The sequence below is a fragment of the Lissotriton helveticus genome, chromosome 12, assembly GCF_964261635.1.
Source record: "Lissotriton helveticus chromosome 12, aLisHel1.1, whole genome shotgun sequence".
NCBI classification, from domain to species: domain Eukaryota; kingdom Metazoa; phylum Chordata; class Amphibia; order Caudata; family Salamandridae; genus Lissotriton; species Lissotriton helveticus.
The window spans coordinates 733,528,282-733,542,719 of record NC_136073.1 but is presented as its reverse complement, the minus strand read 5'-3'; the positions used below and the strand labels follow the sequence as shown (position 1 = coordinate 733,542,719).

General features: G+C 46.8%; 1 long non-coding RNA gene across 1 annotated transcript in view; it reads right to left on the bottom strand.

The window, feature by feature from the left end:
- The window catches only part of LOC144798421 (uncharacterized), a 132,425-nt gene extending 129,095 nt beyond the window's left edge, over nucleotides 1–3,330 (bottom strand). Inside the window, exon 1 of the long non-coding RNA XR_013603536.1 lies at nucleotides 3,221–3,330. This is a non-coding gene — a long non-coding RNA (uncharacterized LOC144798421). The remainder of the gene's footprint in view (nucleotides 1–3,220) is intronic.
- Nucleotides 3,331–14,438: the final 11,108 nt, after the last annotated feature.

The window sequence follows — 14,438 nt, the reverse complement described above, 5'->3', positions numbered from 1 at the left end:
GCTGCGACTGGTTCCGCCCCCACTCTGCACCCTCAGACAAAGGAATGCACTGTATAAAAATGGGGCTGTGTCCCCACTGAAGTTGTTCTCTTCCAGGATCCTGAGGGGGCTGTTGCTGCTGCTGCTGGGGCCAGGAGGACCGCCACTTGGGGTGGCTCCCTGCCTGGAGACCCAGTGTGCTGGCTCTGGGCCCAGCCTTGCCCCCTGCCCCTTGAAAGGACTTTTGCTGGACTTTGGGCTGTCCTCTAGCGCTGGGAGCGCTGGAATTGCCTCTTAGCGCTTGGAAGCGCTTGCAGATTCCTCCTAGCGCCTGGGAGCGCTTTATTTCGTCCTAGCGCTGGGAGCGCTGTGGTTTGTGCCCCCCTAGCGCTTGAGAGCGCTTGATTTTGACCAGCAGCGCCTGGGAGCGCTTCTGTAAGGCAGGTGCCCACCCTGCACTTCGCGGCTCGAGCGGCTGCCCACGCCGCATATTTGTTTGATTTATTGATCTACAAGGGAGCCCACTCCTCGGATCATCTGGGAAGCCGCCTGCCTGCCTAGAAGCGAGCCGCCGCGCTGCCCGCGGCGACCCGGAAGTGGTGAGGCGGCAGACCAATCACAGTGCGGCCCCGGAGAGGCCGACCGGAAGTCCCGCCCCCGCAGCCGCGACCCGGAAGTCAGGCAGGCCGGGGGCAGGACAGAGAGGCAGGCGGAAGCTGCTGCCTGCCGGGGCTCCCATGTGAAGGGAGAGCCCCGGGGAGAAGTGCTGCAGGGAGCGAGGCTCCCGTGAGAAGAGGAGAGCCCCGCCCGTCCCGAGGAAGCCGAGGAGCGAGAGCTGCAGCACCCGGTGAGTGGGAGGCGTGAGGGTTCGAGAGGAGGGGGAGGCGTCGGGGCACATTGCCGGTGCCCGCATCCCCCCCCCCCCCCAGTGCGAGGTCCAGAGTGTTTAGAAGCCCAAGGGGCCCTCCCTCAACACAGTGTTCCCCAGAGCGGGGCCCCTAGATCGCAGGGGCATCTCACCAGAGCCTGAGAGGCTCCATCCGGGGGCAGTGTTGCCTGTGTTCCGAGCCCAGCGAGGCTCCAACGACGGGGCATTTCTTTAACCCTGAGTGCCCCCATTTCTGTGGTCAAGAGCCCTGAGGGGCTCTGGGAGGGCCATTGTTGCTTTGAGCCTGAGAGGCTCAGAGGGGACATTTTCTTGCTTTAAGAGCCCTGAGGGGCTCTGGGAGGGCCATTCGTTTTGTGAGCCCAGAGAGGCTCTGCAGTGCCACAGTGGTGGTTCTTGAGCCAGAGAGGCTCCAACGTTGCCCTAATTTCCCTGCACCAGTTGCCCAGCACTTTGTGGGCAACTGCTACGTTTAGGCCCCCCTGACTTTGGACACAGGGCGTCCTAGCCCCAGAGAGGCCAGTTGACACAGGGACTGTCACAGGTGGTGACTGATCTAAGTTTTGCGCAATGTTATTGCTGCACCTCTGAATGTATTGTTTATGCGTCATGTGCCTTTACACCTCTGAATGAATGTTATGCATTGCATCATGTGTTTTTCTCTTACACCCCTACAGGTATTGTGATACATAGGTGGTTGTTTTCTCCCTAGTACAGGTGGTGCTAGTGAGGTCCTGGTTACCAGTGATTACTGGTTGTGTGCTATTTTGTGCTACATTCTATGTACTAAGTGCTATTTCTGAAAGTACTACTTCTGATTCCTGACAGTGGTCCAGGTGGCCCTGTCTTGTAAATAATCCCTTGTAAATTCTGCCCGTGCCTCTGGCACATTGTAAAGTGTGTGTTTTATCTAATGTGTTTTGGTGTAATACAAAGGCTATTTTTATATAACCTTGTGTGGAGTTTCCTTTGTGGTGGGCCTTTGGTTGTTGTTGCTGGGGTGCGTGCGCAAATACTTAGCCTACATCGCCTCCAAGTTTAGCCTTGCTGCTCGCGCCACGTTACCTAGAGGGTGAGTAGGGGTTATCTTGGCGTGTAACTCCCTTGCCCTGACTTGGGAGTGGTGGTCTCTGACTGACTTTGGCGAAAGCCCTGGCCAGCCGGGGATCCCATTTCCAACAGCAACCAAACCACTGTCAGGAATTTTGTTTCGAAACATGTATAGAGGCTCTGATATCATGCTAGTGAATTTGTTTCCTGAGTTGTCAGGAAAGCTCTTCAGTGAACGGAGGCCTGTTTCCCAGAATTCGTCGGTCTCGGAAACGAAGAGTGTATTTCCGTTTGCTACTATTAAGGGGATTTTTGTGATGACGGCACTATATATTTAGGTCTTTTATTGAAGATGGTTGTTAAACTAAGCAGTGGCTTGATGCATTTCAAGAAATGTGCGAAGGAAATATCAAGAAACACGTACTATTTTTACTGATTTAGTATTGAGGTATATTTTGGATGTTTATAGCGCTTTTAATCAAAGCACTTGACACTAACTAGAGGCATGCAATGGAAGTCTGGATATGGATGGTATGGTGATAGAAAATGAAAGTCATTGCCAATGACTAAATGTCAAAAATTGTATATTTTCAGATTACTGTCGGGAAATTGTCTGCCAAAAAGGGTTTCAAACACCATCTCCTTATTCTATGGGCCGTGGTAATTCTGCTTAGACACCTAGGTAATTTACCCGGAATCAAAAATTACAAAATGAGCAGGAATAGCCTCACCAAAAAGTTTCCCACTGCACGGTTTTCTACGGGTGGAAATCCAGGAGATTCCTGTTTCTTTTTCGCTGCAGCAGTTTTAAAAATATTTTATTCAGACACTAAAATGCAAGCCTGACCTGTTGCCTTTGCCAGTGCTTGTTTTCTTTTCATTCTGGTAATTGTACTTGAATGTAAATAAGTAAGCTTAGCTGGGTGAGCTACTCAGACATGGGACATTTTAGCTTCTCTGGCTCACCGAAAGGAAACCGTAGCACGAATGATGCACTGGAAATGGGAATAATACTTAGTCTTACGTCTGTAGAACGATGCTGCGCTCATCCTCTCTGTGACGTCATGCATTTCAAAGGCGGTGGATAGTCACACAAGCCGACTTTTGTATTTTAAATACACTACCTCATAGTAACAAAGCCACTGAAGCATTATGAACAGCTTTCAAAGACGATAGTATAAACATATAAATAATATTTACTATAATATATATATATATACATATTTAAAGTGACTTCGATTAGTGACATCATAAAACAAAGCTGGAATACGGTGCTTGTAATTTGGATTCTATTTTTTTTTTTACCTGTTATCAGCTGGAGAATCAAAGTCATTTTCAGTAAAGTAAACATTCTGCCTGGCCCCGCTCTCCGTCCTTTCGTGTAGTTGCTGTTCCCTTTTCCTCTAGCGCCTTTCCAGACTGATGGTTTGAGGAAGTCGTTTGTGTTTTTAAGTCACACGCCCCTCCTCTCTTTCGTCATGAAGTGGATTCACATGACTGTGTTGAGGGTAAATGACTGATATTTCAATGTGTTTATTTCTGGTGGTGTGCGACTATCCTCTGTAGCCAGACCCAGAAGTCTTTATCCACACCTGGTACAATAAATCATTGGCAAACGAAGGGTGTACTTACTAGCATGAGCGGCTGTCTTGTTTTCGTCTGTCAGATTCCTTCTGACAGTGATGAGTTTTTTGGATACCGAGGCAGTGGCCTCATTACTCCACATTCATTTTGAATTTTTTAGTCGCTGTTTAGGTTGTCTTATTGATGTGTGACTCTTTGTCACAGCATGATCTCGCTCAGGGCTTTAAATGGGATGAAAAAACTGGGGGGTCTCTCAAAGGGGCGTGGCTTCAAACAGGTAAGCTATAAATATGTGCTTAGCATAGTGTGCAGGCCCACTGGTAATTTGTTGCTTCTGTCATTGCATCCAGATATATAAAACAAGTGGCAAATGTCCGTCTGTAACGCAACTGGTGCTCATGGAAAGTGCTCTCATACCTTCAGGTCAAGGTCGCACGATATAAGTCTCCCCCCAAACCCCCCCCCCCCAACAAATTACACCTACAACAAGCCAGGACTATTGGCTTTGCCAATGGTTGTTAGTTGCGTAAGAAAAATAAGCAAAAAAACTATGGCTTATTTGTAAAGAATATTAAAAGTGCTTCAGTTCTGAAATGATGAGACTGTGAAAGTACTATAAGGAGTTTCTTTGAAGTTACATCAAAGGCAGTGAAGGGTGGTACTGCTGCAGAGTTAAGATTTTTTTTAAATCTGAGGGTGAGGGCAAAAATGGAGAGCCCAACAGGAACCCGTCGCAGCACCTTCTCTTTAGAACTGCAGGTGCTAATCACCGGTAGGACCCAGCCCACTTAAAGCCCTGACCTCACTGTAATGCACTCCATGCCTCTCGGTTCTACGTCCAGGGTCCAGTTTTAATCGACAGAAGCCATGAGAAAGATTTAAAATCAACCCTAGAATACCCCAAGGGAGGTGGGATACTGAGCAAGCCCAACCGGAATGGAGTTAGATACGGTGCTTTAACTGGGCCGGTACTCACCGGTACTGAGTACCGACACTTCTAAATTTTCGGCGCTTGAGTCCCGGAAGAGTACCGGTACTCATGGGGTTGTAAACCAAGCTCAGTGAAATTAGCATTTACAAAAAAGCTCAACATAGCTGAGAAAGAGTTGATCGGTTTTCGTGAAACACTCTAATCGAGTGTTATATCCCCTTACAATGTACTAATTGAGCGACCTTCATGAGGCATTCATTCTGAGCTGGCTTCCAGCTGGCATAGCAGAGTACAGCAGCACTTGTTTGCAACCAGAATGAGGAGGAGGGTGGCAATAGTGATGCTGTAGCACAGCACATGGGATCAAGGTTTAGTAATGAGGCAACAACCAATGTGAGGATTTCTAAAATACATGTACTGAATGCCCTGTCTGCCTGCATGAATGCATGGGGGCCCCTGTCTGGACCCCTTTGCACTGCCCGTAGCTCCGCCCCCTAGTCCACATCTCAATTTGGTGAGTACCTGCACTTATTTCTTTCCATTTAAAGCACTGGTTAGATAGCCTTAACTTCTTGGACACTTTTTTTGTTCCCATAACTTTTTATTGATTTTCGCAAGATTAAAAACATCATATCATAACAATAAATCAGTGCCTACACAATTTTCCAATATTACGATAAGATTGTGCAGTAAAATCAGTCCCCAACGTCCCCACCCACTGGTGCTACTCATATATCCCTGGTTCCACAGTGTACGTTTGGGTGCTCATCAAAGTAAAGAGCAAGGGTCAAGACATTAGTTACATCTCTTGAATTGGCAATAGCATTTCAATGTCTTCTGTCTAGTGATATAGCCCAGGCCTAGCCTCCTCTGGCGGTCTCTTAACCTCCGGTCAGTCTGGAGGAAGGTGGAGTGGGATCAGGACAAACCCTGTGATCCTCCGCGGGGTCATGGGTCACCACCCTCTTTCCTACCGCTCCCGTGTTCACATTTACATCAGTCCACGCCCGTAATTCAGTCAACATCAGTGCCCATGCCACCACGCCATCTTCCAATTTCTCATCCGTCCGCACGTTTCATCCTGATTTCTTCTGCCACTGCCCACTCTGACATATCGCGGAGCCAGTCCGCATAACTGGGGGCCAAAATACTCATCCGCTTTATGGCAATGCGCCTCTTTGCAAACAATAGGCCTAGTGAAATACATTTCTGGCCAATATTCTTTTTCGCTGGCATTGGAATCAGACCCAACAAAATAACACGCAGTGTAAGATGTACCACCATACCAGCAGCCTTGTTTAGGTTCTCAGTCACCTCCCCCCAGAAGCATGTTATCGCTGAGCAGTGCCACACGACATGTATGAAATCCGCTGCAGCGAGCACACCGATTTGGCCAGGAGGGGTAGATGGTGTGCAGAGTCCTGGGTGAGAGATATGCTTGATGGAAATACTTATATTGTATCAGTTTTAAACGCGCATTGGAGCTCTCCGTCCCTACCCCTGCATGGATCTAGTGTGGGTCTCAGGCGGATAGGATTTCCCCAAGGGCGCCCTCCCATTTTAAGTGTGATGTGGGGGTTATCTTTGGCAAGTCTTCCCATAACGCACAGTATAGGTGTGAGATTAGCTAACAGCATCCCGTCAGTGAATGGAGTGTTGGCAGTGTCTGAGAGTTTGATGATTCATTAGGGAAACAGCCATATTTATTGTGTTGTTGCGGATACCTTCTCATATTGCGAGTCCTTGTCTTCCTCGCCACAGTATTCACACATGAGCCTCCGGCTCCACACAGAACTCCAAGTATAAAACAAAACAAGCATTTGCAATGCCATAGGTCTCGCAGTATTTAAGTTAGAGCTTTTGGTATTGCCTTTGATATTGTTTTTCACAATATATGTAGTACTCCTACCAATGCTGTGAGAGTGACACCTATACAGATTAGATACTGTACCAATACTATAGGAATGACACCCATAAAGGACAGGCACTGCACACCTGCAATGGGAGTGACACTTACAGAGAACAGAAAGTGTACCAATGCAATGAGAGTGACACTCATAAAAAATAGGCACTGTACCAATGATATGATAGTGACACCCATAGGGAACAGGCAGTGCACTAGTGCAATGGGAATGACACCCATAGAGAACAGGTGCTGCACTAATGCTCTGATAGTGACACCCATAGAGAATACACACTGTACCAATGCTATAGGAATGACACCCATAGAGAACAGTCACTGCACCAGTACAATGGGAGTGATACCCATAGAGAACAGGTGCTACACCAATGCTTTGATATTGACACCCGTAGAGAATACGCATTGCATTAATGCTATAGGAATGACACCCATAGTGAACAGGCACTGCACCAGTACAATGGGAGTGATACCCATAGAGAACAGGTGCTACACCAATGCTTTGATATTGACACCCGTAGAGAATACGCATTGCATTAATGCTATAGGAATGACACCCATATAGAACAGGCACTGCGCCAGTACAATGGGAGTGATACCCATACAAAACAGGCAATGTACTAATGCTATAATAGTGACACTCATAGAGAACAGGCAGTGCACTAGTGCAATGGGAATGACATACATAGAGAATAGGCACTGCACCAATGCTATGATAGAGACACCCATAGGGAACAGGCAACGCACCAATGCTATAAAAATGACACCTATAGAGAACAGGCACTGCATTAGTACAATGGGAGTGATACCCATAGAAAACATGCAATGCACTAATGCTATCATAGTGACACTCATACGGAAAAAGCAGTGCACTAGTGCAATGCGAATGACATACATAGAGAATAGGCACTGCACCAATGCTATGATAGTGACACCTATAGGGAACAGGCAGTGCACCAATGCTATAGGAATAACATCCATAGAGAACAGGCACTGCAAAAATGCTGTGAGAGTGACACCTATAGAGAACAGGCAATGTACCAATGCTATGGGAGTGAGTGACACCCACAGAGAATAGACACTGCAGTAGTGCATTGGAAGTGACACCTATAGAGAATAGACACTGCATCAATCGATAGATAGATAGAGTGAGGGCGATAGATAGATAGAGTGAGGGCGATAGATAGATAGAGTGAGGGCGATAGATAGATAGAGGGCGATAGATAGAGTGAGGGCGATAGATAGAGTGAGGGCGATAGATAGATAGATAGAGTGAGGGGGATAGATAGATAGATAGATAGATAGAGTGAGGGCAATAGTGACAGAGGAGAGAGAAGGACAGTGAGGGAAAGAGGAGAGAAGGACAGTGAAGAACAGAGGAGACGAAGGACAGTGAGGGACAGAGGAGGGAGAAGACAGTGTGAGGCGCACACAAAAAACGTGACACGAGGGAAAAGTAACGGAAATACGGTGCTGGGGTTACAGTGCGCAAGCTTCCAAATCCCAAGAAGAATTACTGATTGCCTGTTTATTTCATACTTCGAATTAAATGAAAGTGCAGTGACATGCAAGGGAACTCCCACGAAAAGGGCTGCTAAAATACTCCTCCCGTAAGACTGGTATAACGGTCATACTAACATTGTAGTATCTAATAACTGTGATTCCTTAAACATGCAGTAGGTGATTATTTTGTAATGATATCATTTATACCGATAAGAAGACTACAGTAAAAAAAACAGTTTCCACGAAAGTTAAAAGGTGAGGGCGGTGGGGTTCCGCTTGCACTGAGCGAACCTCCGGTGAAGATGACGATGGGTGTCTGTGTGGGGCAGATCCTCAGGCACAGACTGACACCGGCTCATTCGCTCTGAGTACCGAAATATCCACTTGGGCGCCCCTCCATAGCGCTAAGAAGCAGCTCTGGTTAACAGCGCCCACAGTATGTCGAGCTCCACAGCACGCATTTGGAATGCAGTCACGAGTGTGGTGCCTAACCAAAACTAGAACTGATTTTACACATGTTGCTTTTTAAAAATATAAATGCCGATATGAAGCCCCTACCTTGAAGGTGCCCGCGGGACCTGTGCAGGAAGGGTGTAAGGAGTGAGGGAGGGGTCGGGCAGACTAGGGAATGGCTGCGGGAGGAGGAATAAGGAAGTGTTCACACTTGCTTAAGAAAGGCTCCGTTTGTGCTCAGAGGGTGGGGAGGGCTTGTGATGCGAAGCAGGAGGGGGAAAGCTTAATGATAATGCCGAAGTGGAGGTCAGCATTACCCGTCATTATCTTCGGTCCGTACTGCATTGATGCAGACTACAGACCGGTTCGAGTCTCCCTTTCTCAAACCACATATGGAGCAGCAGCTAGAAACACACATAAGTAATGATTCAGATCACATGTAGAGAAACTGTGCAGATAAACAGAAAAAGAACAGGCAAACACACACTGTGCTTGATACCTTGAAAATGTGCCGTAGTCATTTCTATACACGAAAAACAGGAACCCACACTTCAATGAGTTTCACACCATATATTTTTAGGGATGAAAAAAGATAAGCACTATTTAATGTGTTTACCTTGGCGATTAGTTGCGCCAGTTTTATTCATCAATTTTCACAAAAAGGGGAACATGTCACTATAGTCAAGAGAAATATCAGAGCCTTAAACGTAACGGCCATTTAGTGTCCAATATTTACAATGAAAGATTCAATATTTATAATGCAAAAAATGTGATTTAGACAACAAATTAACAAAACATACATAAATTGTGAAACTGTGCAAAAGTAGTACACAACCGTCTTTATGTGATATAATTTCACAGATAAAGTGAGGGGAAGAATTATTCACATGTTTTTTTTAAAAAAACCTAACATTTTTTATGAACCAACAGTTTTTTTCAAGACTGAAATGTAATATTTGGCAAAAAATGGAGATTTTTTAGTGGTTCTCCAAAAACCAACACGACAACCTCTCGGTAGAAATGTTGATAGGCGTTTGAATCATAAACAATTTTAAATGTTTACAGGACTTGATCCTATCCGCCTACGCGTTTCGAGTTTGTGAGGGTTCTTCTCAAACTCTCTTCAGGGCCAAATGAATTCCATTCCCCATTTGTTAAACCTCTAGGGACTCGAGGTAGGTTAGTTCATCCAAATGACTTGTGGAATTTCGAAGGATTTCAAAGGATTTGTGCGTATTTCTGGCTATAGTTGAACAGGTCATCTGCTCATACTGCTAATTTTCAGTTTCCATCATTCGGAAAAAACCGCGTTTAATTATGTTGCCTCATGCAGTGTATTAGTTGTCAACGTTCTCTCAGTATGCTTGACATTCACGGTGTCATCGCCATGTCATGTGAAGGAATGAGGAAGTGATTCATGTCCGTGGACTGCAAGAGTCGCGGTGCCAGAGAAAGACTAATGGCGATGACACCGTGAATGTCAAGCATACTGAGAGAACGTTGACAACTAATACACTGCATGAGGCAACATAATTAAACGCGTTTTTTTCCGAATGATGGAAACTGAAAATTAGCAGTATGAGCAGATGACCTGTTCAACTATAGCCAGAAATACGCACAAATCCTTTGAAATCCTTCGAAATTCCACAAGTCATTTGGATGAACTAACCTACCTCGAGTCCCTAGAGGTTTAACAAATGGGGAATGGAATTCATTTGGCCCTGAAGAGAGTTTGAGAAGAACCCTCACAAACTCGAAACGCGTAGGCGGATAGGATCAAGTCCTGTAAACATTTAAAATTGTTTATGATTCAAACGCCTATCAACATTTCTACCGAGAGGTTGTCGTGTTGGTTTTTGGAGAACCACTAAAAAATCTCCATTTTTTGCCAAATATTACATTTCAGTCTTGAAAAAAACTGTTGGTTCATAAAAAATGTTAGGTTTTTTTAAAAAAAACATGTGAATAATTCTTCCCCTCACTTTATCTGTGAAATGATATCACATAAAGACGGTTGTGTACTACTTTTGCACAGTTTCACAATTTATGTATGTTTTGTTAATTTGTTGTCTAAATCACATTTTTTGCATTATAAATATTGAATCTTTCATTGTAAATATTGGACACTAAATGGCCGTTACGTTTAAGGCTCTGATATTTCTCTTGACTATAGTGACATGTTCCCCTTTTTGTGAAAATTGATGAATAAAACTGGCGCAACTAATCGCCAAGGTAAACACATTAAATAGTGCTTATCTTTTTTCATCCCTAAAAATATATGGTGTGAAACTCATTGAAGTGTGGGTTCCTGTTTTTCGTGTAAAGTTATTGGGCCCTTACCCCACTTCTGTCCGCATGGGCCATACTCTCCTCTTTTGAAAGAGTAGTCATTTCTATAACACTGAAACACACTTGGGCCGCCACAGCAGAAACCCTTTCACAGCTGCTGAGTCACCCTTCTCACTCTGCCATCTCACTGTTTTGCTAATCTGTTCAACCTCATCACATGAATGATCAATCAGCAGGAAGGGTGTGAAAGAGAAATGACGAATGAGACAAACAACTGGGAATTTATTTCAGAACAAACAGCCTTAAACCAGAGTGGGAGGAGAGAGCACATACTGCGAGTATAGAAGGAAAGACAAAAAAAAAGAACACAGATCGCGGGGCGCGACGATCACTAACGGGACAGGAATGCCAGATACGATACAGAGGCGGGGACAAAGGGAAGGGAGCGAGAATGCTAAGGAGGGCGTTTACCAGATGCACCCCACGTAAATGACTATTTAAGTGTTAACGCTTCAACAAGCATGTGCGAGGTGAACAAACCCTATACTCAATTCGAGATTTACCGTATATGTTTACATAAAGCTAAAAGCTCTGTATTTTTTTTATATAGCTTTTGCATGAAATGACTTATAAACAGCGTAGTTAAGCTAAGCACAGATAAACCAGCAGAGGGCAATATTCAACACGATACAGGAGCAAAGACGCTACTCAGAAACTGCAGTATTAGTGGGCATTGCGCACCATTAACGTTCAGCACGTGAATGGGCGTACTAATTACCAATACGTCCATAAAGCAACACTTGAGCATAAATGCAAACAACGCCGTAAAACTTTTAAGGTCCGCCGATTACCTTTACAAATAAATTGCGCCTACATAAATATGCTGGCGCAGACCAGATTTCTCTTTAGAGAAAAAATAAAACGTCTATATATGAAAAGAGAATAATAATCACCTTTTCCTTGTTTTTTTCGTCCCTCCTTTAGTGGCCTTGGCACCCTTTTTCTGGTCTAATCCCATTCCATTGCTTGCAAGGATCGCAACTGGTGATGAAAAGCACAAGGCAGCTGCTCATAGTAACAGTTCTTCTTCTGGAGGCTTATGCGGCGCTTACACCGAAGATGCCATTAGGCTGGTGCAAATCCATCGCTTATGGTTAACAGCACAGCGACAACGTGTTATCAAGCTTGGTAACGGTGGGAGTGGCTATGGAGGAGGAGCCGTGATTAACTACACCACCAGCCTCTAATTGTAAAAGCTTGTACCGCTAGAAAGGCACCAGTGGGTGTTTTTGGATCAGTTATCGTACTCAAGTTTACCAAGTAGAAACGAGCGTTAGTCAATTACAATCGCTGCAAACGTGTGTTCGGCATACATTAACGCTATCCAATGTGAACTGTAGGAAGGCCATCTGAAACATTTCCTGAAGTAAAAGTTCTCTGCTGAAGTCCTCATTACATTTCATCAACAAGACGTTAGCGAAAACAAAACTTTCCGTGGGGCGGGACTTCCGGCTTCGGAAGCCCGCGCACGCGCCCACGGAGAGAAGCCGCGCCCACGGAGAGAAGCAGTGCTGGTGATGCAGGGCTCCCATGCCCTAGAGAGAGCCCCGTGGTGGCGGCTGAAGTCCGGAGTGGCGGTAAGTGGGCGGGGGCGCCCGGTGCACTTGTGTGTGTGTGTGTGTGTGTGTGTGTGTGTGCGCGTGTGTGTGGCGTGTGTGTATGCGACGGCGTGGGTGGGTTCTCTGTATGTGTCGGTGCGTGCGTGCATGGGCGCTCGTGTGTGTGTGTGTGTGTGTCTCTGTGTACGCGCATGCGTGTGTGGTGTTGGAGCTTGCCAGGAGACAGCAGCTGAGCGCGTTCGCGAGCGCGTGGCCCGCTCAAATCGCCTCCTTGAAGAGGCAATGCGCGCGGCCAGGTGCTGTCTCCTGGGAAGCAGACCCAGCGACAATAGATCTCTGGCGGACACAGCGCTTACGCGCTGTTAAACGCCACGAGACCTAAAAACGCTCTAGTCTCCCTCTCCCTCCTCCAAGATGGCCCCCAGTGGCTCCAGCCAATCCCATAAAGGGATACAGATACCTCCAATTGACCTGAAAAACCAAGCCGCAGACATGAAGCCACCACCAGGGCCGGGAGGGAAGGGAAACTATACTGTGGCGAGGAAGACAAGGACTCGGAGTAATGAAGATTACCGGTAAGTAACCGGGGCATTACCTCCTCGTCCGTCTTCCTCTCCACAGTATTCACACATGAGCCGATACCAAAGCAAAAATCAGCTTCATGCAAGGAAAACAGTCCACAACAGGAATGCAGTGAAAAACAGTGTAATCACAAGAGGCAGAGCAACCAAAAGGAAACACCTCAAGGAATACCAGCAGTAGGAACAGAATAGGTAAAGGAAACAGAACCCCCACCCCCAACCTGAAGGCGGTAATGGGACATGAAGGTATGAGGGGACGACCAAGTGGCAGCCCTGCAAACATCCTCCACGGAGACCCCCTCGAAAGCAGCCCACGACACAGCAACAGACCTGGTGGACCGACCCTGAACAGGAAGAGAGGGAACCACAGAAACAGAATCATACGCCAACAGAATGGCCTCTTTGATCCAACGACTGACCATGGAGAGGGAAGGCTCCAGGCCCTGACGTGACAAACCAAAATTGACAAACAAATTGTCCACCTCACAAAAAGAAGAAGAGCGTGACAAATAAATCAATAAGGCACGACGAACATCCAAGAGGTGCAAAAGGCAATCCTCAGCCGAGAAAGGATCAGGGCAAAGAACCGGAAGAACCACCTCCGCAGACCGGTGAAAATAAGAATCCACCTTAGGCACAAACGTAGGATGAGGGCGCAAGACCACACTATCCATCAAAATAACCAAAAATGGAGCAGACCGCAGGAAAGCACCCAACTCTCCAATACGCCGGGCAGAAGCAATAGCCACAAGAAAACGACCTTGAGCATCAAAAACCTCAAGTCCATCGACTCCAAAGGCTCGAAAGGAGACACCTGTAAGGAACGCAACACCAAAGGAAGGTCCCAAGGAGGAGGACACAGGATAGGACGCGGACGGTGGAAAGACAGAGACTTAAAAAGCCGTGCCACCAAAGGGGAAACCGAAACCAAAGGGCGGACATGAAATGCCCTAATGGCGGCCCACTGAGCCCGGAGAGTGGAAATGGCTAAGCCCAACTCAAATCCATCATTCAAAAAACCAGAATGCGAGCCGGGTCCAAAGAAGCCATCGACAGCCCGCGACCCACACACCAAGCAGAAAATTATCCCAATGCTTAGCGTAGGACTTAAGTGTAGAAGGCCGCCGGGACTGCCGAATGACCCCAGCCACAGCCAAGGAACAACCCACACGCATCAGGGAATACCTCTCAAGAGCCAGGCCCGCAGACCCAGGGACCGAAACACAGGCAGAGGAAGTAGAGAGCCTAACAGAGGGTAAGGCATGAACGGCAAGGCCCACCTCGGGGTCACCGCCAATTCCAACAAGAGGGAATACCAAGGGCGACGGCACCACCCCGGAACAACCAGAAGGACAAATGATCCCTCCCTCTAGATCTCCTGCAAGACCGCCGGAATCAGGGGAACAGGAGGAAAAACATACAACAGGCCCCTCGGCCACAGGAATGACAGAGTGACCACCCCCCAAGCATCCCGGCAAGTCATAATCGTGCAAAAGCATCAGATGTAGGCATTGGCCTGGGAAGCAAAAAGGTCCACCACCGGAGACCCAAACATCCTCCGTAACTTCCTGAACAGCAAGGGCGTCAGGGACAAAGCACCCATGGATGGAAACACACGGCTCAGACAATCCGCCACAGCGTTCCC